Source organism: Erpetoichthys calabaricus, chromosome 3 (genome assembly GCF_900747795.2).
Source record: "Erpetoichthys calabaricus chromosome 3, fErpCal1.3, whole genome shotgun sequence".
NCBI lineage: Eukaryota > Metazoa > Chordata > Cladistia > Polypteriformes > Polypteridae > Erpetoichthys > Erpetoichthys calabaricus.
Window position 1 is genome coordinate 50,770,209 of NC_041396.2, and position 27,049 is coordinate 50,797,257.

The 27,049-nt window shown below is 39.0% G+C and overlaps 2 protein-coding genes across 2 annotated transcripts in view; both read right to left on the minus strand.

Annotated features, from left to right (window-relative positions):
- Positions 1 to 27,049, minus strand: part of LOC114648027 (adhesion G protein-coupled receptor F5-like) — a 395,766-nt gene that overhangs the window by 217,270 nt on the left and 151,447 nt on the right. The window lies entirely within an intron of this gene.
- LOC114648026 (adhesion G protein-coupled receptor F5-like) overlaps positions 24,983 to 27,049 on the minus strand; it is a 57,728-nt gene continuing 55,661 nt past the window's right edge. Inside the window, exon 15 of the mRNA XM_028796806.2 lies at positions 24,983 to 25,118. The gene's annotated coding sequence lies outside the window, so the exon portion shown is untranslated. The remainder of the gene's footprint in view (positions 25,119 to 27,049) is intronic.

Below are 27,049 nucleotides of genomic sequence, written 5' to 3' on the forward strand. Positions count from 1 at the left end.
GTGCTTAAAGTTTTGGGAGCACAGGGCAAAATGTTAGACTGGGCCTGGAAACTCAAGATGTACCCGTGCTTATTTTTTTCAAGAGTGAACTGAAAGTATCATGGACAGAACTCACATCCACCAAAGCCAACCAAGGAAGGTCAGAAAGAGATTAAGTGGATTGTCCCTTCTGAATCAATGAAAAAGTATTTGCTCCTAGTTAGATTTCTACTACTCCAGGCCACCATTACAATTAAAAGAAGGACATCACTTTACCAAGTAGAATGACTTGTGCCAATTTTACAGACAGAGACTTTTTGATTACTTAAGAAGCCTCACTCTGGTAAATATGGGGGATAAAGGGTTAAAAAAAGAGAAAAAAACAACTTCAGGAGTAATTTAGATGTTGCTTTTATTTAAAATAAATGTCTCTACCATGCTGGGAATCAAAAATATATTGAAGATTTTTCTGTTATGAATACTTTCTGCTTTCTCCTGAGTACTTTCTAGCCTAGTGGTCACAATTGGCACAGCTTGTATGGTTACAGTGGCACCAATAAGAACCCCACAAAATCAAAGGATCTGCTCGACGTGGACTTATCAAGACTACTATTGGAGAGGTCTGATGAGCTAGAACATCATCTAACATTACAAATACTGTACCATTCTGGTTTGTCATTTCTGGCTTTGACAATTACTTTTCTATGTCTCTTTATTCATTCATTCATTACATTTATATAGCGCTTTTCTCAGTACTCAAAGCGCTATCCATACAGGGAGGAACCGGGAAGCAAACCCACAATCTTCCACAGTCTCCTTACTGCAAAGCAGCAGCACTACCAGCAGCGCCACCTGTGAGGAGTAAGAAGCCTTCAGCATTTCTGAGTTTCTGAGTTGAAAATTCCAGATGAATGCCCTATGAACTCAGAGCTACTCAAAGCTATGATTTGATCAATTTGGAGAAAACAAAGTTATCAAAATTATCCTAGTTGTGATTTAAAACTGACCATTCAGCTTAGTCAATTGTATAAAATAACCTAGTCAGTCCAAAATGCCATCTTTGTGGTTTAATAGCATTGGGAGTGAAGTGGTTCACATTTAATGTGACTAGTTTGCTCTTTATTTTCATTAAAAAAATATACAGTTTAATTTCTTTTTTACAAACCAAGTAACAAATCAGGTGACGGCCAAATCAGAAGTTTTCTTTTCTTTCTTTTTAGTTGTTCTGGTGTGTGTTCAAAACTATAGTGTGTGCGTGTGTGTATTTATTTGTCTATACATTTATGTATTTATTTATTTGAAGAGCTTTTGTAAAAAGCCAGATGTATCCCGAATAGTCCAACTGGAAATTCACGTGAACACACTGAAGTAAGAACATCAAACATGATAACCGGGAACTCTGAATACTCCAATAGCACATGAATGCGATATAAGACCTCTCTCTTTAGCTGCTCCAGTTTGCCCAAATGTTCATTTTCTGGCTATAGTCCACCTCTCAAAAACTCTTTACAAGCTTTTTTGGCATTGGTGTCCATAACAATGGGATGAGAACCTCCACGTATGCTGTGACTCATTCATCTCAGTCTCAATTTATCACCTGCAGCAGTTTCAAATATGTTCAGTTACATTCGTCGTACAATTACAGGAAAAAAAGGCAAGTTGATCGCTATACAAAAATGAAGGTGATCAAGCAATATGAGGGAGGAAAGAAAGGAAATGCGATCTCAGTGATCCCATTGTAACTGGTGTTCACTGCACGCACTGCACTGCTGCACTCTGGTTTTGAATCCAAGTAAACTCCAAAGCTTCTGTGTTGGGAACAAGAGCTGCGTTTGGGGGTGTCAAGTGGGGCGACCACCACAGGCCCTGTGCGTAAAGGGGCCCAGCTTTTGAGGTCTGTGTGTACCATTCGAGTGGAAGTTATATTCTCCATTTATATTTTGATAAAGATCTCATGTTATCTTGCAGAAATTCAGCTGAATACTGTAGTGAGAAAATCCGGTGTATGATAACATTATTGTTATTAAATTTTCATGCAAGTTCATACAGTCCACACATACCGGTGACAGCGTTTGACGTAACCGGCCCTGCGTGGGGTTGGTCAGCCCAAGGCCCCGCACACCCCTAAAGTCGCCTTTGGTTGTAACTCACGATGTGCCACTTTGTATGAACTGCCACGAAGAGGTAATGCATGCACACTGAACTCCTTTATCAGTTAATGTTCATTATTAACATGCTGAAATGTTACAACAGAAAACATATGAGTGCTCAAACTCAGCCGGTAAAATTCCTCCTCTCACAGTTAACACAATAAACACGGAGAGAGGCTCATACAGATGAAACATCACACAGACAAAGAAAGGATTCGTGAAACGGCTCAAGGTTTGGCACCTATTTGAATAACAGTAATAAAGAAACAAAATAATGAAATAAAAAAATTATTTACACAAAAAAGGTATAAAATCTATATAATGTGTTAAGAATTATGATAAAAAAGGATATAAAACAAACAACATGACTTAAGTGACTTACTATACAGTACTATACATACGGTCAGTTTTGAATACATATACTACCAGTCTGTCGGAATTAAACATGGTTGTAAGTCGATGACTACCTGTATTGCAAATATTATTAATAAATATGTAAAGAAAACAGCAACGAAATAAATTACATATTTAAAATGAAATTATTGTCTAGTAGGCAATAAAGAGATTACTTGTGTCAATGCCAAAAACTATGAAGTTATATGTCACTGAGCACAAAATCTGACTTAATTTTAGAGATGGTTATAATGTAAGCCGAAGTTAAGTTTTAATAAAGTTTATTGATTATTTAAGGGAAGAGGGAGTAGCAATTGATTAGGAGAAAAAAAAAGAGAAGTGTTCTTGGGTAGCTCAGTCATGTATCTTTGCCATTGTGTTATACAAGAAATAAAAATACAATTGGCAAGTAGTCCACAAACTGAGGTGACCATCTCTGTGTGCCTTCCCACACATCTAGGACTCGGTCTGCTATGCCATCATGGTAACCTGCAAGCCAAGCAGAACAGACGCCGAATTCTGGTAAGAGAATAGCAGACTATCTACACGCTCTTACAATAAGAATAACATAAATTGCTTTCTAGAACAGAAAGACGGCATCAAAAAGGTGTTCACGTGAGGCTGACTATCGATTTTTTAGGTTCAAAATGTGCCACATCATAGTGAGGATGTATGTGCACATGGGGATTTTAACTTTTTATTAAAAACTAATTATTGCAGACGAGATACCTACATATCCAGCACAGGTATAATAGTCTACAGTCAGCACATATGAAAAATATACATGGCACTATAACTAAGACAATGGGCAATGTTTAACTTTTAATATAAGTATTTCAGTGTTTACATAGCAAGTGTCTAAGGCACTTTACAGTATAAAAGCACAGGGAATATAAAATATACTAAAATATAAAAGTCAATAGAAAATAAAATTACATAAAACAGAACAAAATACAAAAACATAATAAATGAAATTTTAAAATCCTGAAAACTTGCCCAAGTTAAAAAAAACCTTAAGTCTTGATTTGAACACATCTAAATGTTGCAGCTGCCTAATGCTGATCCGGAGTGAATTCCAACGTTAACTTGAAACCTGTAGTTTGGACCAACAAGAAGATTATAGAAATCACACAAGGGAGAAGATAAAGTAAGCAAAACTCAAACAAACATGTGCTAACTCTAGGAGCTTAGCTCAGTAGGTTTGTGTGACTGGATTGTGTCCCCACTTCCCCACCTTTAAAGGTAGGAATCTTCTCTTGATCCTGCCCTCTAATCTTAACTCTGTACTCAGATGTACCTCTGGCATGAGCAAACTTTATGCCTGTCACTCCTTGGCAAGCCCCAAAATCAGTGGCTAGCTAAGTGGCAGCCCCTCTTTGGGTTCAAGGACAGCAAGCTAGACCCCTCTAGTAGCTGCTTTTGTCTCTGTACCACTGAACCTTCAGCAGCCTTTAAAGAGATGAAACCCCAGCTCCATGTCTCCTGCTACCCATTCCCTCAAACTGACAGGTATAGTAAATGCTGCTCTCCTGCCTGTACTCTGGGATTTAAATGAACAAACTGGTCTCTAATTTCCACGGACATCAAGATGTTTCTTCTCCATTCTACAAACACCATTTTCCCCTTTTTTTCTTGCTTCATATCTTTCTCTTAATAGAATGTCAGGCAACAAAACATGTCATGTCATGTCAATTTATTTATATAGCACATTTAAAACAACATAGTAATGCTGTGGCCAAAGTGCTTTACAATAATAGAATAAAAGAAAAACAAAACAATTAACATAAAACATAAATAGAAATAAAATATATGAACATAAAATAAGATACATAATAAATAGAAATAATGTTATATAATCACAAAGAGGAAACCATCAGTATTACTGAAGGTCACAGAATGCAAGTGAATAGAAATGAGTTTTTAATCTTGTTTTGAACAGTTCAATTGTAGACGACTCCTTTATATGATGAGGTAAAGAGTTCCACAGGTGAGGAGCAGCAGCTGCAAAGGCCCTGTACCCCTTAGTTTTACACTTGGTACAAGGGACAACAAGAGGCAATTGATCAGAAGATCTAAGCACTCTGGATTGCTGGTGTAAAACACACAGTTCAGATAAATAGGCAAGTCCATGTAAAGATTTAAAAACTAGCAGCAAGATTTTAAAATCAATTCAAAAACTGACTGGCAGCCAGTGTAAAGAAGCTAAAATAGGAGAAACAGTGTCATACTTTCTTGCCCCAACCAGAAAGCGAGCGGCAGCATTTTGGACCAGCTGTAACCGGTATATCAGAGATTTGTTAATCCCAGAATACAGCGAGTTGCAGTAATCGAGGCGAGAAAAAATAAAAGCATGAGTAGCTTTCTGAAGATCCCTAGAAGATAAAAAAGGCTTGATCTTACCTAATAGACGAAATTGAAAAAAGCAACTCTTGACTACAGAATTTACTTGTTTCTCAAAAGAAAGGTTACTGTCAAAGGTAACACCAAGATTGCGGACTTGAGGTTTGAAAAAGACAGAGAAAGAGCCGAGAAGTCCAAGACCAATTTGGGCTTTAGCTGATGGACCCACTATAAGCACCTCCGTTTTATTTTGATTCAGATCAAGAAAATTATTAGCCATCCATGATCTTAGTTCAGACAGACAGTTGTGGAGTTAATTTGTTGCAGAGTTGCAAACAGGAATATAAACCTGAGTATCATCAGCATAGCAGTGTAAAGAAATGTTAGATTTCCTAAAAGTCGCTCCAATAGGGTGATAGTATATAGAGAATAAAACAGGACCCAAAATCGATCCCTGAGGAACACCATATTTAAGAGGAGCAGTAGATGAAAAAGAGGAATAAAAAGTCACTGAAAAGTGTCTACCAGTTAAATATGATCTGAACCAGTTAAGAACATCTACATGGACCCCTGCTTTCTACTATGCCAAGGGAATATTGCAGTGCAAAATTATATTTTTTGTTTGATAAGCATTTTATGTCAGATTTGTGACACATCAGATTGAGTCAACCTTTTCATAGTTCCTGAATATACCTTTAAAAAGCTTAATATTCTATAGGCAATTTCTATAAAACTTGCTCAAGGCTAATCATAATTTACAATTTTTAAAAGCACATAACAGTCTTTTACAGTTAGTTTTAAAATATTATTAGCTCATCTTTATATACATTGTAAAAATAACATTATGGAAAACATAAAATGCATATAATATTTTATGTATTTTTTAATATAAGTATCAAGTGACTACTTTTAAAGCATCATCTTAATACCACATTATACATACTTCAAAACCAAATACTTACCCAATGTCAAGAGAGTTAAGTGTTTTTTTTATATTTTTATCAACTATTTGTAATGTAAATTCCTAAAAGTATTTACTCCTTTAGTTAGCCTCTTTATTCCAGCAAAGTCAGGGTGAAAGTGAAATTAATGTACTTTGTGAAAAGTAAATGCAAATATGTCTTGACTAGTTTGCATTATGTCTTATTGCATTTGCATATCAACAGAAACACAGAACATTCTATTGAAAGGTGGGAAAGGTTGGAGTTTTATATAGTCTGCCATAGTCAGACTAGGGATGGTATGGCCAGGGCTGCAAGCGAGGAGTCTTTTACACTCCAAATGTTTACAATTTTATGGCCCTGACCAGAGCACAATTTGCAGTGCTGCCATGTTTTCAATGGTAAATTCCCATCCATCCATCTTCCAACCTGTTGAATCCAAACACAGAATCACAGGAGCCAATCCCAGCCAACACAGGATGCAGGGCAGGAACCAATCCCAGGCAGGGCACCAACCCACCGCAGGACACACACAACCCACACACACACACACACACACCAAGCACACACGAGGGCCAATTTAGAATCGCTAATCCACCTAACCTGCGTGTCTTTGGACTGTGGGAGGAAACCAGAGCACCCGGAGGAAACCCATGCAGACACGGGGAGAACATGCAAACTCCATGCAGGAAGGACCCGGGAAGCGAACCCGGGTCTCCTGACAGCGAGGCAGCAGCGCTACCACTGAGCCACCGTGCCACCCAATGGTAAAATTAAAAGGCATAACTTTTTGTGCTATACATTTCAAAAAAGACGGCTACTGATAGTCCAAAGCAGTAAAAAGAATTGAACAAACAAGGAAATAAATGAAGTGTAAAGTCACAAGGGGAACAGTTTTGAGTTGCTATATACAATCCTCACAAACCTTTATACAAAGATGCACTGTTTACCAGAATTATGTTGCCAATGATGCAAATGTGCTATTTCTGATTAACAAAATATGAACAGGGGAGTTTATATAGTATAATATTAAGAAATGAAACAAATACACTTCTGAACTGGGCCTGATTGTATAGTTTATTTGCCTTCCTGTACCAGATGGTGTGTCTCACGTGCTTGTCCATGCAAAGTACATCAATTTATACAATTCCACTGACTCCTTGTTCTGTCACTTTGTAAGCACCACATCTCTCAGTCCAGGTTTTTTGAGGATGGACACCTGGTACGGTTCCTTGAAGTCCTATTGAGCTCTCCAGCTGTCATTTAAATTACGTGCTTATACTTTAAGCAATAGTAACCCAAAAATTATATATTTTTTATATGTTAATCAACCCATGTACAGTAGTATGTAATGAAAAACAAATACATCTTATGTTTTCATGCAGAATAGAAATAGCAAATTTTCTGATGAGACGTCTATGGAGAGCAACAATGGACCAAAGAACTTCAGACTCTATCCATCCATCCATTTTCCAACCCATTGAATCCGAACACAGGGTCATGGGGGTCTGCTGGAGCCAATCCCAGCCAACACAGGGCGCAAGGCAGGAACCAATCCCGGGCAGGGCACCAACCCACCGTAGGACACACTCACCCACACACCAAGCACACACTAGGGACAATTTAGAATCGCCAATCCATCTAACCTGCATGTCTTTGGACTGTGAGAGGAAACCGGAGCATCCGGAGGAAACCCATGCAGACACGGGGAGAACATGCATACTCCACGCAGGGAGGACCTGGGAAGTAAACACGGGTCTCCTTACTGCGAGGCAGCAGCGCTACCCACTGCACCACTGTGCCGCCTCTGTTATTTTTCCTGTTCCCATAAATGATAAAATAAGCTGCCTCGGTGATTATAGGCCTATTGCTCTAACATCAGTTCTAATGAAAATATTTGAACAACTTGTTCTAACCCATCTGAAATCTGTTACATCTCACTGATCTCGACCCCCTTCTGTCTGCATATCGAGCAAACAGTGCCATCAACATGGGCCTTTACTTTGTGCTAGAGCATCTGGAATGTAAAGGAACTTATGCCGGAATACTGTTTGTATAATTCAGTTCAATGTTTAACACCATTGTCTCTGAACTGTTGTTAACTAAGCTTTTACCAACTGAACTGAATCCTTCCATCTGTAAAGGGATTTACAGTTTTCTGAAAAACCAGAAACAAGTGGATACCCACCTCTCAGACTATGTCCATATTAGCACAGGTGCCCCTTAAGGCTGTATACTTTTCCCCCTACTTTATTCCCTGCACACCAATGACTTTAAGTTCACTGATCCCTCAGTAAAAATCATTAAGTTCGCTGAGGACACCACCATTAATGGCCTAATTACTGATGGTAATGAAACAGCACACAGAATGGAGGTGTCTCGCATTGTGTCTTGGTGTGCTACCAATAAGCTGGTCCTCAATATCACCAAGACAGTAGAAATGGTCATTGACTTTCACAAACGACAGTTACAGCCTCACCCACTAGAAATGAATGAATCTACAGTCAGTACGGTGGAATCTTTCAGATGTTTGGGTACAACTATCACAAACGCTCTCAGCTGGGACATTAACACCACTTCCATCACTAAGAAGGATCAGCAGTGGTTGTACTTTTTACGCCAACTAGAGAAATTAAATATTTCCCAGCAAATCCTAGTACAGTTTCAAAAAGCCATAATTGAAAGTGTAATCACATTCTCCATTTTTGTCTGGTTTGGTTCAGCAACAGCACACTCCAAAAATAAACTACAGCGTGTTGTGAGGTCTGCTGAGAAAATAATTGGTCGTGCTCTTCCATCTGTTGCAAACCTGTACACATCTCGTGTATACACCATGTCATAAGGAACACCATGGACCATCTCATCCAGCTCATCAATTGTTCCAAATAGTCCATCCATCCATTTTCCAACCCGCTGAATCCGAACACAGGGTCACGGGGGTCTGCTGGAGCCAATCCCAGCCAACACAGGGCACAAGGCAGGAAACAATCCTGGGCAGGGTGCCAACCCATCGCAGGACACACACAAACACACCCACACACCAAGCACACACTAGGGCCAATTTAGAATCGCCAATCCACCTAACCTGCATGTCTTTGGACTGTGGGAGGAAACCGGAGCGCCCGGAGGAAACCCACGCAGACACGGGGAGAACATGCAAACTCCACGCAGGGAGGACCCGGGAAGCGAACCCGGGTCCCCAGGTCTCCCAACTGCGAGGCAGCAGCGCTACCCACTGCGCCACCGTGCCGCCCGTTCCAAATAGTCCCCTCGGGTAAATGCTTCAGGTCAATTAAAACTAAAACTAACAGACACCTAAACAATTTCTTTACCAGAGCCATAGCCCTCTCAAACCAGTAATTTGGCCTGTCTTCTTTGTATGTTTGTTATTTCATATTCTGTATGAAGGTGTGTGTATACAGTATATAGTAAATGCCCATATATGTGTGTGCATGTGCATACACACCACACATTTACACTTTCATTTATACATCATTATTTGCACATCTCCTTTAAAATTGCACTATTCTGAAACCATGCATACAGTTTTTTTTCTTCTTTTTTTAAATTATGCGATTCATGTTATTCATATATGATGTGGTATCTCATAAGCAGCTCCAAATCTACAAAGTCAAATAAAAGTGACTCAGATTCTGGTTCCATGTGTTCATAGGCCAATGGAATTAAACAGAGAACTGGGTCTCATAAGGTCGAGTCTCAAGTTGCCAGACATGAGAACGCAGGTGTGGGAACAATTCATTAAAAACTTTGTAGTGAACAGCAGCAAAATTCACTGCTGAAAAGGCTATATCTTCAGGGTTTCTTCTGAAAAGCCTGCTCCTAAATTCTTCCAGTCTGGATCACTTTAAATGTTTAGGGTTGTATTGTCCTATTTCTCCTCATGTATCAGAAAAATCAGAATATTACTTAAATATCAATGCAAAGAAAGAGAAAGAGAAACTCAACAAAAGACTTCACACTGAGAGAAAATACAAAGCTACAATTGCTGGTATCAATTTAGGAGCTTAGTAACATAAGGTAGCTGAGCCTTAATAATTAATATGTAAATTGGAATGAGTATGGCAAGAGGAGAAGAGACAGACACACACATGCACACAAAGCACTGCAGGTACTTGGCATCACTATATGGCATAACAATAGCAAACAGTATTTAGATAAACATTTTCATCTATGTGTATACTACTGTATGTGCTGGCTATATTCTGGCATCTTAACTTACAGTAATCTTAACTTACTTTAGTTATTCTTTCAGACATGCAGGTGTTTTGAGTCCTGAAATCTGCATCTCCAGTGACTTTTCATTATTAACTCACATAATAGCAGTTTTTTCCCCTGCTTTTGACAGGGTGTAACACACCATTTACTTCAAATGCATATTTTCACAATTGTACCTGCCTATCAGTGATGTGCAGTGAGGTTTATGGCTGGTGAGGCACGGACTCCTTCAGAGTCAGATGTACAAATATATGAACCCAAAAGAGTAGCTTATTCACTATTCAATTGGCAGCATGCACATTGACTACTGGTTATGTTTCATATCTCATCAGCATTCTTTACACACACATAAGTATGGTACATATTTGGCTAAGAAAGAACGTTACATTTATAGTAGCAAGAGAGCGTATTTGCTCTGCACCCTCCATGTGTTCTAAATTTGCGGTTGTAATTCCACAATTCATACTCATTCAGTACAAATGAAGGTATAAAGTGGTGTACAAAAAAATGGACTTAAATTTTGTTGTTTTTAAAATCTTTTAATTCTGATACTTTAATCAATTTTAATACTGACTGTTCAACAAAAGGATAACAAAAAAAACAGAAGAATATTTTATTTAAGGTCAAAGTTTAGTTTTTTAAATATTGTATTTTTTTTTCTTAGTCTGATCCCATTTTTTATAAAATTGAAAACTGTTTATGGTGTTACCTTTATTTGTAAATGAAGTCCATGTGCCTATCCTTTTCCAGGAAAGTCCTTGTCAGCTTCTTGTGAAAGTCCTCCTTATTTTCCTTCAGTTTTAAAAGTCTTAGTCTTACATCTTGGCAGTCAGCTGGAACAAAAAATAAAAATAAACGGACCTCCGCAGTGCACTTGACTTTCTGATATAGCTAACTTATTGGCACTGAGAGTGTCTACGTATAGAAGAACAGCAGCAACGAGCACCTGTTGGGCTCACATCCACCCCCTTCAGGGCAGCACGGTACTGTCTGTGTCACCTTGTGCCTTTTCGCTGCAGTTTTATGTCCGATCAGCAAGACTATATATGTCATACACATTCATTAAAGATGTTAGCCAGACTGTGGAAAGTCAGTGTGTATAATAAACATGTCTGCAAATATTATATTAGCAACATACAGAGGTGGGTAGTAACAAGTTACATTTACTCCGTTACATTTACTTGAGTAACTTTTTTAAAAAAATTGTACTTCTAAGAGTAGTTTTACTGCACCATACTTTTTACTTTTACTTGAGTACATTTGTGAAGAAGAAACGCTACTCTTACTCCGCTACATTGGGCAACACTCAAATCGTTACTTTTTTTCCATTATATACACTATATTTTTGCCAGAGAGGAGTCGCCAGTGGATCTACTGCATGACTGTTTCACCAATCAGACATAGCAACAATAATCACATGACTCCGTTTCACCAATCAGACGTAGCCATGCAGTCACATGACCACACACAAAGTTCCTGCATCTGCAGCCTGTGAGTGACTTTTAGTTATACGAGGCTCCTGCTTACTGCTAAACAGTCACAGCTTCACTGCAAGAACGTTGAGAGCCAACTCCTGCTGAAGCTTAACCAGCATTTCACTGAGTGAACAACAAGCAGGTTTTAACCAAACATGCACAGACACAGACAGTCATGGTAAAGTGTGACTCCTTGTATGTGCACAAGCTGCCATGTTCTAATGTTATTTTCTATCAGCTGTGCTATTTGGAGGGCAAGTGTGTGACGATGCCGGTCCCCTACAGACTCTTCTCTTTTCTCCTTTTCTTAGATTCCCCCTTCTTTTTCTTTGTACCGACCTGTATATATACACTCCCGTCTCCATGGGCCTTAATCACATGCCGCAGAAAGTCAATGAAGCAACTGAGAACGATCGCACCCGCACATGCAGGTGTGACTCGCTCCAACTACCTCATTAAGTCTTATTAACAGTTGTGCCTACGGAGGGTGACATGGCTTTATGGATTTGAAGCTGGCCTTTTTTTTTTTTTCTTGAAGCTGCGGACCTGCTACACCACAAAGTGAATATACAGAATTATACTGTCAGTGTACAGTATCTTGTCACTGTAAGTCGTTTGCACTGTTCAAACATACATGTTACCTACTGTAGGTATTGCCTTCAAAAGCTTTGTTGTGAAAAACTAAGATTTGGAACTTGTGTTATTTGTGCATCTATATTTTGTAAAGGTGTTATTTATTTGTGGGCGGCACGGTGGCGCAGTGGGTAGTGCTGCTGCCTCGCAGTTGGGATACCTGGGGACCTGGGTTCGCTTCCCAGTTCCTCCCTGCGTGGAGTTTGCATGTTCTCCCCGTGTCTGCGTGGGTTTCCTCCGGGCGCTCCGGTTTCCTCCCACAGTCCAAAGACATGCTGGTTAGGTGGATTAGCGATTCTAAATTGGCCTTACTGTGTGCTTGGTGTGTGGGTGTGTTTGTGTGTGTCCTGCGGTGGGTTGGCACCCTGCCCGGGATTGGTTCCTGCCTTGTGCCCTGTGTTGGCTGGGATTGGCTCCAGCAGACCCCCGTGACCCTGTGTTCGGATTCAGCGGGTTGGAAAATGGATGGATGGATGTTATTTATTTGTACTCATTTTTTATTTTATTATTTGGAAACAGCAGAATTTGCACATTAGTTTATATGTTTGTCTGTCTTATTACAACATTTCTAAAAAATAAATCATTTATTATGTTCAAACAGTTACTCAGTACTTGAGTAGTCTTTTCACCAAATACTTTTTTACTCTTACTTGAGTCATTTTTTGGATGACTACTTTTTACTTCTACTTGAGTAATATTATTTTGAAGTAACGCTACTCTTACTTGAGTACAATTTTTGGCTACTCTACCCACCTCTGGCGACATACAGAGAGACAGCAACAGGCACCCACAGAATGCATGCATCACCCCAGTGTGTGAGGGAGGGCGCAGTCCGAGGTGAGATGAGGCTCGTCGCTACCGCACCTCGTGTTTTTCCCCTGTATTTGATCAGAAAATGCACCAATTTAGCAATTTTGAGTATAAAAATGATTAAAATTATTGGAATCATACAGAAAACAAATTTATAGCACAGACCAGTGGACAAATTTATTGTATGTTATCATTAAAAGTTTTTTTACTTTTCATGATGATGCCTCTCCTGACCGCACGTCCCTCCTACCTATTCTTTCAACTTACAGTGATTTTGACATTGTCACTGAAACTGTGGACAACACAGAGCAATAACAACACTTGTGACAATGTATCATTCAATTTCAACACTAGTCTGTTGATGTCTTTGAATACAAATGTATAATCTGATTTTACAGAAAGGTTTTTCTTTTGCAACAGGTATATTTATTTATAACACATACAATGTGTTCTCTGCACACATGACACACATTTATGTATTTAGTAGGAGTATTTTTAGGAGGTCTTCTGGCTGTAGACAGCTTATTATAATTACTCACTTGCTCTGTGACAAAACAAAGTTAACAAGAACACCATTGTTGTTTGCAGTTCAAAATCACTGCCCCTACTTTGAGAAACACCTTCATGAAGCATTGGATTGTGGTTATAAATGTGTCACATTTACTCAGCCATTTAACTTTTATAACCATTTTTAATCAGAATTCACTCATAGTTGTTTCCAGGTGTATGTATTACACGTCTGGCTCTTACAAGACTACATAAGGTCTGCACTTTAAGGGCTTGATCCTCTCTCTGTCTCTCATACACACAAACACACTCTGAACAGCTCCTCAGGATGGCTCTGCCCTTCGTGACAGCATCTCTGAATCTTTATGCCTAAACTCCCACTAGGGGACATTCATTTATACCTCAAATAAAATAGGAATTTCACTAGAAAAATATGTGTTGGTTTAAACAGGAAGCGAGTACTTTTGTGCAGTTTATTAAGATGACGACATACTTTGCAAACCCGTGATACCAGGATACAATACAGTTTTTTTCTGTATTTAATCTACATGAGGTTAATATACTTGCCCACACTCATTAGCAGAAGGTAAACCAACAAACTTGTGGTTAGAAACCTTAGCCACTATGCCATCAATCTTGCAAATGCAAGTCATCTTATGAAGGCTGTGCTTTGCATTTTCATGTGATCAAAGAAAATTGCACAGGCATTCTTATCAACAGTATCTGTTTTTAAAGAGCGAATAGTATAATGGTGCATGACAGCACACTGTCATCAAAAGAAATTTCATAAAATGATATCAGATTAAAATAAGAACTGATCTTTAATATGCTGTATGTGAACTTTTAATGGAGCAGATTCGTGCTGGATTTCAGTGCTATTCCATCCAAGCACAGTGTGGAATGCCTACAGCCCATTGTAACTTTGGGCTTGGGCAGTTTTCTTCTGTTCTGTACAAAGTAACTGTATAGTTGATTCCTCTTAATTGGGACACATTAGAACTAGGACATTTTGTTCAAATTAAGCAGCTGCCCCAATTAAGCGAATTCCACATAAAATTAAACAACTTGTTGTAAAAGATGTGCTATGGTAGATTTTGGTACACCAGTTATCTCAGCGAGCCTACGATGGCTTGTATTAAATGGCTGGCTTTTAATTTTATCCAGCAAAGCAATTTTACTTGAAAATGTAAAATAATTTCTTGGCATCTTGGTAAGGGTTATAATTTTATAAATAAAATTGACAAAAAAAAAAGTTTACTTATACATTATATGTACACTCGAGGTGGTGTAGGGGTAACTGAATACGGTATGGTAGTGGTGACGGTAGACTATTAAGCAGACATGTGCTACTCCACTCTAAGATTGTACTAACTTACCAGTGCTTCTTCGACGGGCGACGATAGATGACTGACTTGCAGCATGCGTCTGCTACTGTCTCAATTAAGCGTAATGTTGTCTCAATTAAGCATTTAAATTATGTATTAGTTTATTATTTTGGTTTTCATTCCTTGAGATTTGGCCCAAATAAGCAGCGGCCCCAATTAACCGGTGGCCCAATTAAGCGGAATCAACTGTATTTATTATTATTTTTTGAATACGTTTAAAGTATTTAACTTCTTGTTTGGCCACTTTTTCCCAGGTCTGCCATGTTGTACTGTCTTCCAGGAGCTACTGTTGTCACATAAGCAGAAAAGAAGGGAAGCGTAACGTCATTGGGGATCCTTTATAAAATGGTGGCACTCAGCACCTTTTGGTGTACTACGGTGAAATGGAAGATTGTTTAAAAAAATTCTGTAGTTAGTTAACAAAAAGAAAATTCTTAATGTCAAAGTTTTTGGCTATAATGTTTTTTTGTTTTTACTTTGAGTTTTGTTTTGTTTTTTCCTTTTTGAATTATGATATTTTTTCTCCTTTTTTCTGTTTTTGACCTTTGCCTGTCCCTGACCCAACTTTGCTCTGCTCCAGTTTTGTTCCTTCAGTTCCTTGTTAAATTTTTTTTCATTGATTTTTTAACATGCTAATAATATACTGTGGGATCATGAGAGACCCCATGACGATGACGGTATTATGTGAAATAAAACACCTCCAAGTAGAACAGGAAATTATTAAAGAACAACTTAATTGTAATATTGCATTCTCTCTCCAGCAGCTTTTTGTAGAAAATAGAGCCAAAAACACAATCTAGATGCTATTATGTCTCTGCTGCTTTTCCTGCCTTTTGTAATGTGATTGTGTTTTTATGTGTGTTTGTCTGTTTGGGGTGATTTATACATGTAAATTGTAAATCTGACGTTAGTGTCCTAGCTTATTTTTTGCTCACAACTTTGCATTTTCATAACACTACTGTAACTACCCATGAACCTTATATTTCATATCCTGAACATTTTCCTGGACACCCAAATAAATTTTGAAGTTTCATAAATCAAGGCACTGATTTTGATCAGCAACCTATTTTCTACATTATTGATAGGACAGAAAGCCTGTGATTTCAATTTTTGACTTTGATTTTCGGAGTGATGTTGAATCTATCCCTCAGTAGGTGGGTGATTTTGGTTTCCACTGACCATTGTTACATCATTTTGTTCTCAATGAATTACAAGGTGTTACTCAGTAAAGATTATCCACTTGAGTGTGTTACAGATCCCAGCATGAGACCCTGCAAACGTATGGTATATGCCTATAATAAACTGAAATAAATGGGGAAAATAAACAACAGGTTGACAGTTGTGGCATTCGTCATGTTTGCAGTCATAATTTATAGTCTTACACATACCACTGGCCAAAAATAAAACATAATTCACAACACTAATGTCCAAAACACATTATAAGCAAACCAAAAATCATTATATGTGTAGAGTTGTTCAGATATACAATAATCACCAATGTTTTGAATGCTGGTGTTCATTGTGTCTTGAATGGGGGTGACACAGCCACCAGGGTCGCACAAGCCAGTGTGATCTAACTGCCGGTCCCAAGCCCAGGTAAATTGAGGAGGGTTGCATCAGGAAAGGCATCCAGTATAAAAACCTGTGCCAAATCAAACATGCAGATGAGAAACAGAACGTCCATACCAGATCAGTCGAGGCCCACATTAATAATGACCACCACCTATGCTGCTGTCCAGCAGGGTATCGACAGATTACTGCTGTGCAAAGATGGCAAAGGAGAACAAGAGGGGGTAAAGCGGGTTCAAAGACAGTGTGAGAGGAGCAAGGGAAAGAGTGTGGAGTTCAGAGATGGAACTTTGAATGTTGGCACTATGACTGGTAAAGGGAGAGAGCTGGCCAATATGATAGAGCGTAGAAAGGTGGATGTATTGTGTGTACATGAGGCCAAGTGGAAAGGAAATAAGGCCAGAAACAACGGAGGTTCGAGCAAACTGTTCTGCCCTGGTGTGGAGAGGAAGGGAATTGGGGTAATTGTAAAGGAACAGTATGTTAGGGGTGTTTTGGAGGTGAAGAGAATGTCTGACAGAGTGATGAGCATAAAGTTGGATAAATGTTAAATGTCATCAATACATACTGTATGTTCTGCAGGTGGGATGTGAGATAAAGGAGAAAAAAGATTTCTGGATTAAGTTAGATGAAATGGTGGAGAGTGTACCCAAAGAGTAAAGAGTGGTGATTGGAGTGGATCTTAATGGGCACATTGGTGAAGGGAATCATGGTGATGAGGAGGTGATGGGCAGGTATTGTGTTAAGGAGAGAAATGCTGAAGGGAAGATGGTGGTTGACTTTGCAAAAAGGGTGAAAATGGCAGTGGTGAATACATGTTTTAAGAAGAAGGATGAACCCAGGGTGACATATAAGAGTGGAGGAAGGTGCACACAGGCGGACAATGCCCTACGTAGGAGATGCAATGTGAAAGATTAGAGACTGTAAGGTGGCGGCAGGGGATAGTGTAGCTAGACAGCATCGATTGGTGGCATGCAGGATGAATATCAACGTGAAAAAGAGGAAGGGAGTAAGAGTCAAACCAAGGATCGGGTGGTGAAAGCTATAAGTATAGCTATAAGTAGACTATTGTGTGAAATTCAGAGCGGATGTGAGACAGGCGCTTGGTGGTGGTAAAGACATGGCAGATGATTGGAACACCACAGCTGAATTGATACGGAAGAGAGCTAGTAAGGTGCTTGGTGTGACATCTGGATAGAGGAAGGAGGACCAAGAGACTTGGTGAGACTTGGTGGTGGAGTGGTTAAGTACAGTAAAGTTTAAAGAGGAAGAGGTTAGTGAAAAAGAACTGGGATACTCTTGAATGCTTGTGTGCTGCAACTACTTGCAGTTTTAGTAACACTAAACATAAAACAGATTAACAAAATATTTTTTATCCTTTTAACCAATCTGAAAAAGAGAGTGAACACAAGTCCAGAGCATTTTCACTAGCCGTTTGCTAGGACTTACACCATTGTAAAACAAAGTCAGGCCAAAAAGACGCTGTTGTAATTTCCCCTGCCTCCAGGCTGTTATATCCAACTTTGACATTGGCGCCTAAAGCACCATTATAACCCGTAATAATAAGAATGACTTTCTTTTCAGTTAAAACATAATTACTGTAAATTGCTATGCACATCACAATGTTTGCCAAGTCATTAAATAAAAGTTTTACACTAGTCTTTATTTTTTTTACTAGTCTGAAACAGAGAAAATAACAGAAATGTAGTTGTGGTGATTACCTCACTTCAGCAATATTTTGAAGAGATGGAGCTGGCACAACAGTGTAATACCTTCTGAGATGGCAAGCTTGCCCTCTAGTGGCAAAAAGTTTTATGACTTTTTTTTAAATATAATTATATGTAATTTAGGAGGGAAGGAAAATACTAATCCTAACAAATGTATATACATTATTATATATTTTTCTGTGACCACACTTTACTGGGAGTCACAATCTCCCTGACAAAAAAAATATTAATGGCTCCTATCTAAGCAAATGTCAGTATTCAAAACAACTAGTACAAAGTTACAGGAGTCAATGCTGTTTCAGGTATTGAATGGCAAGTAGCTGTAAAACACTGAAGGATATTGCCCCAATGGCGTCCCGTATGTGCGTATTGTGTTGACTGCAATGTGTTTTAGATATGCAGGCTGACCTAGCGATGGAGAAGTGAACACATTAGGAGGTCTCTCTTGTGGATCTTCTAACTATGTCAGTTGGCTCATCAGTTTGGATTAGCGCTTTGAGTACTGAGAAAAGCGCTATATAAATGTAATGTAATGAATTATTATTATTATTATTGTAGATCTCTGCCCTCTCCCTTCAGGAGTTTGGTTTCCAGCTGAGGTTTATTTAAACTCACACGATCTTCTTCTTTGAGGGCCTGATGACTTGGTCACTTCTGATGTTCTCTTTGAACAGATTCTGGGTATATCTGGGGTGACGCACAGGGCATTAACTGGGTTGTTTGTTTCAGAGGTTCATGTGCAAATTGGGAAAATCAGCTTCAGATACGCTAGCGGCGCTGCAGTAGGTGAGCACAGTAATCGATTATTGTCTTTATCAGAGCTTGCGAGGTGCAGTCATAAACTTGATGTTAGCAGATTGTTCCAACTGCAACATTGCGCGAATGACTATGCAAACATCTAACTCATTAATTAAAACGGTACTACACGCCGAAATCAAGCCAGACCTTTTGTAACTGGTCTACAGACATGCTGCGCTCCCCTCCACAACAATGTGTGCGTAATCTGATCTCTCAATCTCCCTCTATATCACAATTCCAGGAGCATTTTGACTGCCACTCATATATTCCATGATTACTGAATGTGCCACTTATGACTTTGTGACTGTAGTTCTTAAAAACAATATTCAAATATGGTTTGGCACTAGACATAATAAAAAACATATATTGGCACTATTTGTTAACTGGTCGGTTTCCCTCATTCCCTCACTGGTGTTTGGTTCATGAACTATAAGATGGCCAGGGTTTGATACATGCTGAGGAAAGGGTGTAGGAAAGTTGCCGGTTCGAATCCCGTAAATGCCAATAGGGACTCTGCTCTGTTGGACCCTTGAACAAATCCCTTAACCTGCAATTGCTGAGCGCTTTGAGTATTGAGAAAAGCGCTATATAAATGCAAAGAATTATTATCATAATGTAGCATAATAAATATCTGAACCTGAACAATAACTTAAAACTTTTTAAAATGACTAAACATTCAGGATTTTAGTTTGTCCCCTTTATTTTTCACTCACAAGAAGAATTCTTGCCAGGCTTCAATGGAGTACTTACCCTGTAACGAGAGGAAATGTTCTCTGTGGTGAAAAGCATTTGCCAAGTTTTCTTTTCCAGCCTCCCTATTTTGGATTTGATGTAAAGCATGAGATTGCAAGCATACAAAAACAGTCTTCTTGCCTGAAGTTGTTCTGCACCCCTGAATCCAGCCTAATGACAATTTATCTAGTTTTCACTGTGGTTTTGGTTTTCTGTTTAAAGGTTTTAAATTTCTTTCTTATCTTAGATGCAGCCTACACCTTTGAAGAGCATCAAATGTGAGAATAGTGTGCCTAAAACATGTGGCCAATTTCCTGAATACATGAGAGAAGGAGCTACTTAAACATTTTCTTCTACCATACTCAGTCCAGAAAATCATGACTTGGAAGAAGAACATTTACCCTTCAACAAGCTCCCTTTCTAGCTTTACCTGTTCTCATGAAAACACCTAAAAGTGCACCACAGAAAGAAGAAGGCATGATTTAATGACTAGCTCTAAAGCAAGTCAGACTTTACATTTATTTGACAAACTTTTTTTCATCTCTTTGCCTCCAACAGCTCTTAAATAGATACCATCAGGTTACCCCAAAACTTACATGCATCTTTGTCCTTTCTTTTTAAAACAGGTGATTTTCTGGGCATGGTTCACAGCTTTACAGCAGTGAGAAGAAGTGGTATCAGAACAGACAAATCCATAATCCATGCACACTCTCTTTACTACAGTAGTTTAAGATACTTTCATGTTTGTGCTGTAATGAATTAAGGGAGAGTGTCTGTAGTGCATGGATGAGCAACTGACCTAGTACTACCAAACATTTCATTATGCAAGAACCATAAAGACCATAGTACTCAAACCCATTACAAACAGGACATTTAAATTATATACATACTGTATATCTCCCATATCTCATAAAAAATGTGACTAGTGCCCCTACCTTACAGCTACAGAACTAAGGTTCAGTGTTTGGTGTGGTCACATCCATGTGGAATTATTTTCAGGTACTAGAATTTCCACCAACATGATAATAATATTAACACTAGAAACCCTGAAGCCTATGAAAAAACTTGGAAACCCGGGCCACCTTAGATTTCTTTGCACCTTTTCATTAGCATCTTTTGTGTTGTAAATGTGTCGATCAGCACAAGCAGCAAGCAGCCTGCTATCCCATTCCCTCCACCGACGGAGCTGAGTTCATCGCAAAATTCTTAGAGTTCAAGTCTCTTTATCTGGCAATGAGGTGCCTGGAGTTGTTTCGGGTAAATAATGTATCGTTATTTGGAATACATACATTTCATGTATGTTCCGTGTTTGAGTTCGCGGATGGGATAGTCGGCTGCTTGCTGCTTGTGCTGATCGACTGATGGAGAGGTGTGAAGGAATTTAAAGTGTCCCAGGATTACAAGTTTTTTTGTAGGCTTCAGGGATTCTAGTGTTAAAGCTAAGCTGACTGGTAACTCTAAATTTTCCCTATATGAGACAAGTTAACTCACATTTCTTCCCCAAGCATTTTTAATCTTCCAAATTTGAATTTTTTTTGTTCGTTGTCACTGCTGATAACCACCTCTTCCCTATTGCATGCTGATCCAAAGGGCAAATACCCAAGGACCTGTGACCCTGTCTCAATTGGTGAGCCACTGATTTGAATTCAACCCGCTGACAGGATGTGGGTGTTCAATCCAAAGAACCCACCTCAAGGGAGAAGGACCGTTCCTCAACCTCTATTTTCTATTTAAGACCTTCTTATTCTTTCATTATTATATGTGGAATGCCTGGCTGGTACCCCATTCCTTGCACCTGAGTTTGACCTATTCCTGTATAGTTGGCAAGGTTATTCAGGGAGATGTCCTACCTCATGAACCTGACAAAGATAATCTTCTGTATTGAGGAGCAGCTGCAAGCAGAGATGCAGCAAACCAACCTGGCAGAGGCGGAAGTAAAAAGAACTGCAAGGGAGGTGCTGTGTACTGACCAAACACATGGCTGACCGCACATCTAGAGGAGTGGATGGATTGTGGCTGGATGTCCGGAAGCAGGTACTTTGACACAGCTGCATCTAACCATCTCTCAGTTCCTGTTAGAGTTCAACTGGTCTTTGCACTCTTTGACTCCAGCAAAAAAAGTCTCCAAAGTTGCTGACCTGTTTATCCTGTCGCAACAGTATGATGGTAAAAAGACTGATCATACCTGTATTCACAATAAGACAGTCAGATACCAGACCACCTCCTGTGTCCTTACCGTCCAGGGTTTTATTCCAGCCATCCTTTAAACCCCACCATATGCTGTGATATTTAGACGATGATGGCCACAATGAAATGTTGATGTGGACGACCCCAAAAGCCTGGAAGTTCAAAAGCCACGTCCATCCCAGCGTGGCTCCACACCATGTAACAAGGCAGGTAAAGGAGTGGCAGTCCAGTACAGCAAGACCAACTTCTAGAAGGAAGGAGGTCTGATACGACTCCACTTAACGCCCACTAGAGACGGCCCCACTCTCAGAAACCATGTAGGCTACTGCTCACTTCATGTAAGTGAGAGCAGTGGAAAAATTATTTACTGAAGTTTGCAAGAAATGCTATTACTTCGGTTAAAGGGTAACCTGCCGTAGATGACCCACCATCTGGACCACACCTCACATTGAATGATGACCTGTTATACTGAGTGGTGGAACATCAAGGTAAAGTAAAATGGAAGTTTCTGAATCTGCAAACATTCAGACGTAAAATCTTTGAGCTTGCCCATTCGCACATGTTAGGTGCCCATTTGGGAGCCAATAAAACCCTAGAAAGGATCAAAGCCAAGTTTTACTGGCTGGTTATTAATTAGGCAGTGCACCAATTTTGTGCTTCATGTCCTAACTATTAAGTCACCGAAATCCCATGTTGGAAACAAAAACCTTTCGTCTTTCTGCCATTAATAGATATCCCGTTTAAACAGATTGAAATTGACATCATGGATTTACTTGGAGCAGGGTCATAAATACATCTTGGTCTTGGTGGGTTATGTGACCTAGTATCTGGAGGCCATCCTTATGTGACAGGCTCATAGTAAAACTATCATCCAGGAACTTATAAGATCTTTGAGTAAGAATCCCCATAGAAGTGCTTCTGAACCAGGGGACACCTTTCACCTTGAGTACCATCAGGGAGGTCAACAAGTTATCCCATATTGTGCACCTTTAAAACATCTGTTGACTATATCCTGGTATCTCCTGACACTGAAAGAGATGTTGAGGAGGTTGGTAATGCAAAGTTGGGAGAGACTGGAACCAGCTCCTGCCCCTTGTCTTGTTCAGCTACTATAGGGTCCTGCAGGTGTTTATAAGCTTCTCCCTGTTTGAGTTATTTTTTGGGATGCAGCAGCATGAGCTCCTGGACATCATAAAGGAGGGCTGGGAGTTTGAGAACCTGCCGTCTACCAATTTGTTGCAATACATAATGCAGCTGTGTGAGCAGTTTTCAAAAGTCCAACCCCTGGTGAAAAAGCTATTAAAACACAATCAAAACATTCAGGCTCAGCCTTTTTCAAATAAATGAGTGAAATGACAGATGGATTATGTGGTTATCCAGCCAAACAGGTGTCTGTGAGGAGCACACATACCACATTAGCTTATTGAAACCCGGGGGGGTGGGGAGATCTTCCTAATGATGTGGGGACCTCGCTTCTTAAAGAAACTCACCCCCAGAATTTCAGGGGCAGTCTGTCCGCTTTTTCAAATACAAGAATTACAAACAGGCATTTGTTCAGTCCAGGAGTGATAGACACTAAGCCTGGGTGGACCTCACTGACAGAGAGCACTGAACTGGAGCATCCATATTGTCTCACAGATGCAAAGAAGGCAGAGGTGGAGGTGAAAATAAGAAGGATGATTGACCAAAGGTTTACAGAAGAAGGGGATGAGAAGTCAAGCAAAATGACACGTTTTATTGGCTAACTGAACAAGATTACAATATGCAAGCTTTCAATGCAACTCAGGCCCTGCTAACACAGTACAACACCCTACCACTACAGATGAAAGCTGTAATGCCTGGTCCATGTCCTACTGTCTTAGTCCCTAGCCTTGATAGAAGTTAAAGATTTTTTGCACCCATTTCCAATGTATAACTATCCCCCCCCCCCCCCCCCCCTCTATTCCCCCATATTCAGTGGTACCTCTGGTCACAACCGTAATTCGTTCCAAAACTCTGGACGTGACCCGATTTGGTCGCGACCTGAACGTAATTTCCCCATAAGATTGTATGTAAATACAACTAATCCATTGCAGACAGTACAAACTGTATATAAATATATATTTTTTAACCACAAAAATAGTTAATTATACCATTGAATGCACGGTGTAATAGTAAACTAAACGTAAAAACATTGAATAACACTGAGAAAACCTTGAACAACAGAGAAAAATAACATTGTAAGAGTTTGCGCAAGACCCTTATGAACCGCTCACTGTAAACACTTTTTTATGAGTTTTAAGCACAGGGAGAAAAAATTAAATGCCACTTTTCTCTCTACTGGCTTTAAATTCCTCGCCTTCGCCACTCGAAAAAGATTTTTTTTTTCAGCAAATCGCCATGAATCTTCCTGGCTTTCTTGCATATGATCAGCTCGCTTACGCTATCCCCTGCAAGTTGCTTCTTGTTCAACCACACTAGCAACAGTTTTTCCACCTCTTCCAGCACTTGAGGCCTCTGCTTGGTTAACATTGTAACTCCTTTTGCAACATCAGCTGCTTTGTTAGGCCCTGTACACGCAAACAAAAGAAAATGGGAAACGGAGAATGGGAAATCATTGGCATGTACGAACGCACGTAGGGAAACTGTCCGCAAGTGTTTTTGTTCAACACCAGAGCGTGTGGTTGTGAACAGATGCAAAATTTTGGAAAACTATTTGATCGTAACCCGATTTGTACGTGTTCGGAAACGTTCATGACCAGAGGTTTTACTGTATATATATGTATACAAATTCCTTGTTTTTATAGCAATTCAAAATTTCAGCATCCCCTTTGTGACAGGCTTGAGAGATGTCACAAAAGTAATCATCTAATTTTTATGCTCAGCTAGGAAAGCTCTGCTTCTAGGTGGTACTATTTTTTCACCATCACAATATGTACACTTATGATGTTTATGTAATATCCATGAGGAAATATCCTGATTTTTGCAGTTTTACTAAAATGATTGTAATAACACCTGCTGTCAGAATACAATGACTTTTAACAAGAATCAATGACTACAAATGACAAAAATTAAGTTTCATACTTTTTAAAAAAAATTCAAAATCTTAAGCCAAAAACAAAAATATTAAATACATTAGTATATAGGATAAATGCGTTTATTTAGACTGAATATATATATCATCATATACATATATAACTTAAAATACAATGTGGCAGCCTCTGAAGGTTCAGATATACTTTCACAGGTTTCCAGGGAGAGAACTTCAGTTGGTAATCTTTAATGAAAAAAAAAGACAGTTAACAATTATAGTACTTTATCCATTTATGATGTGCGGTTTACAGTAAATACAGTCTAGGCCTATCTCTAACCTATTGTTTTTAAGTAAATGTCTTGAAAAAACTTTCAGTCAGACTTCAGACCAAATCATATTACAGAAACTGCATTGGTAAAAGTAGTCAATGACTTGTAGGTTAATGTTGACACAGACAACGTATCTATTCCTGTTCTCTTAGACTTGAGTGCAGCATTTGACACCACAGACCAAAGTATTGTTTTTAAATGCCTTAGCCAATGGGTGGCTCTTTCTGGTAGTGACTTAAACTTGTTTCAATCCAATTTAATTGGTAGAAAATGCTTTGTTAGTTGTAATGTTTGTAGTTTGGGGTACCTCAAGGATCTCTTCTGGACTTACTGGTTTTTTTTTTTAACCTACAATACATGCTCCCCTTAGGCCAGACTAACTCAAAACACAAGGTGAACTACCATAGCTATGTAGATGACATGCAGCTTTAGTTATCTCTAGTGCCCAATGACCTTGGAACTCTGCACGGTCAGATTCATTGTCTTACTATCATTTTAGAATGGATGAGTAATAACTTCCTCAAGTAAAACAAGGGAAAATGGAAATCTTACTTGTCAGTAGAAATAAAGAAAGGTGACAGAGTCTTAGAAATAAACTTGATCACTTGGCACTACAAGTCAATGGGGAAGTAAAGAATCATGGACTCTGGCCTAAACTGTAAGTCACACATTGACTGTATTATTAGAAATACAAAAGTCAGACCTCTTATAAAGTCACAAGATGCTGAAAAATGTTTGTTGATTATTATTTTGTTTTGATAATGTGCATAAACCATGTAGAAAATATACAGCATGTCCCATTTTAGAAAAAAATGTGCTGCACTCTTCCATATTGATGTGAACCAAAGGCATCAGTAAAAGTAAGACACATTACATTTACATTTATTAAATGGCTGCAGAAATAAAACACAGGTAAATACAGGTAAAGTGTGAATGAAATTTTAGGGAGCTTTATTACTTGTTTTCCACCATATAAAACTCTTAAAACCTCCAAAAAAACATTTTTTAGTGAGCTTCACCTATTGCAGTTATGAAATCACTTTTAAAACGAATTTCAGGGTCAGTTCTTTAAAACTGTTTGCAATTTAACGCTTGCCTGTTTTGCTTATCGCTAAATAAAACAACCAAAGTCAAGCAAGATCCAGAAATCTGGCACAAAATGCAGAGTTCAGCATTTCTAAAATGCATTTTACAATTGTGGGTTTTCTTTTAAAAACTTAAAAATCGGATGCTAGATTATGGACACTGTCTTCTTTTACAGAGAATGTGCAATGGCATCAATCCTACAGGACCAACAATGGGGCAGCTCTTGATTTTGGATACTTTGACAGAAACAGTGTAAAGAGTGAATAAGGTAAGATGGAAAAAAGAACTCATGAGATGAACAAGCAAACAGAAATAGGAAAAAATCTAGTCCTTTAAATAGGCAGGGTTCAGAATACCGATAAATTGTACATCAAAGCCAGAAACACTAAACAAAAAGTCAAAACACAGGTTAGAAAAGCAAAGGTACTCACACTAAAATCTATCTAGAAGTGGATAAAGGGTCCTACGTGATCTCTGGTAGAAATGACTGCCTAGTCATTTTTATCCTTAAATTCATCTTCTTCTCTCGGCTGCTCCCGTTAGTGGTTGCCACAGCAGATCATCTTTTTCCTCTCCTCTCTATCTTGATCTGTTACACCCATCACCTGCATGTCCTCTCTCACCACATCCATAAACCTTCTCTTAGGCCTTCCTCTTTTCCTCTTCCCTGGCAGCTCTATCCTTAGCATCCTTCTCCCAATATACCCAGCATCTCTCCTCTGCACATGTCCAAACCAACGCAATCTCACCTCTCTGACT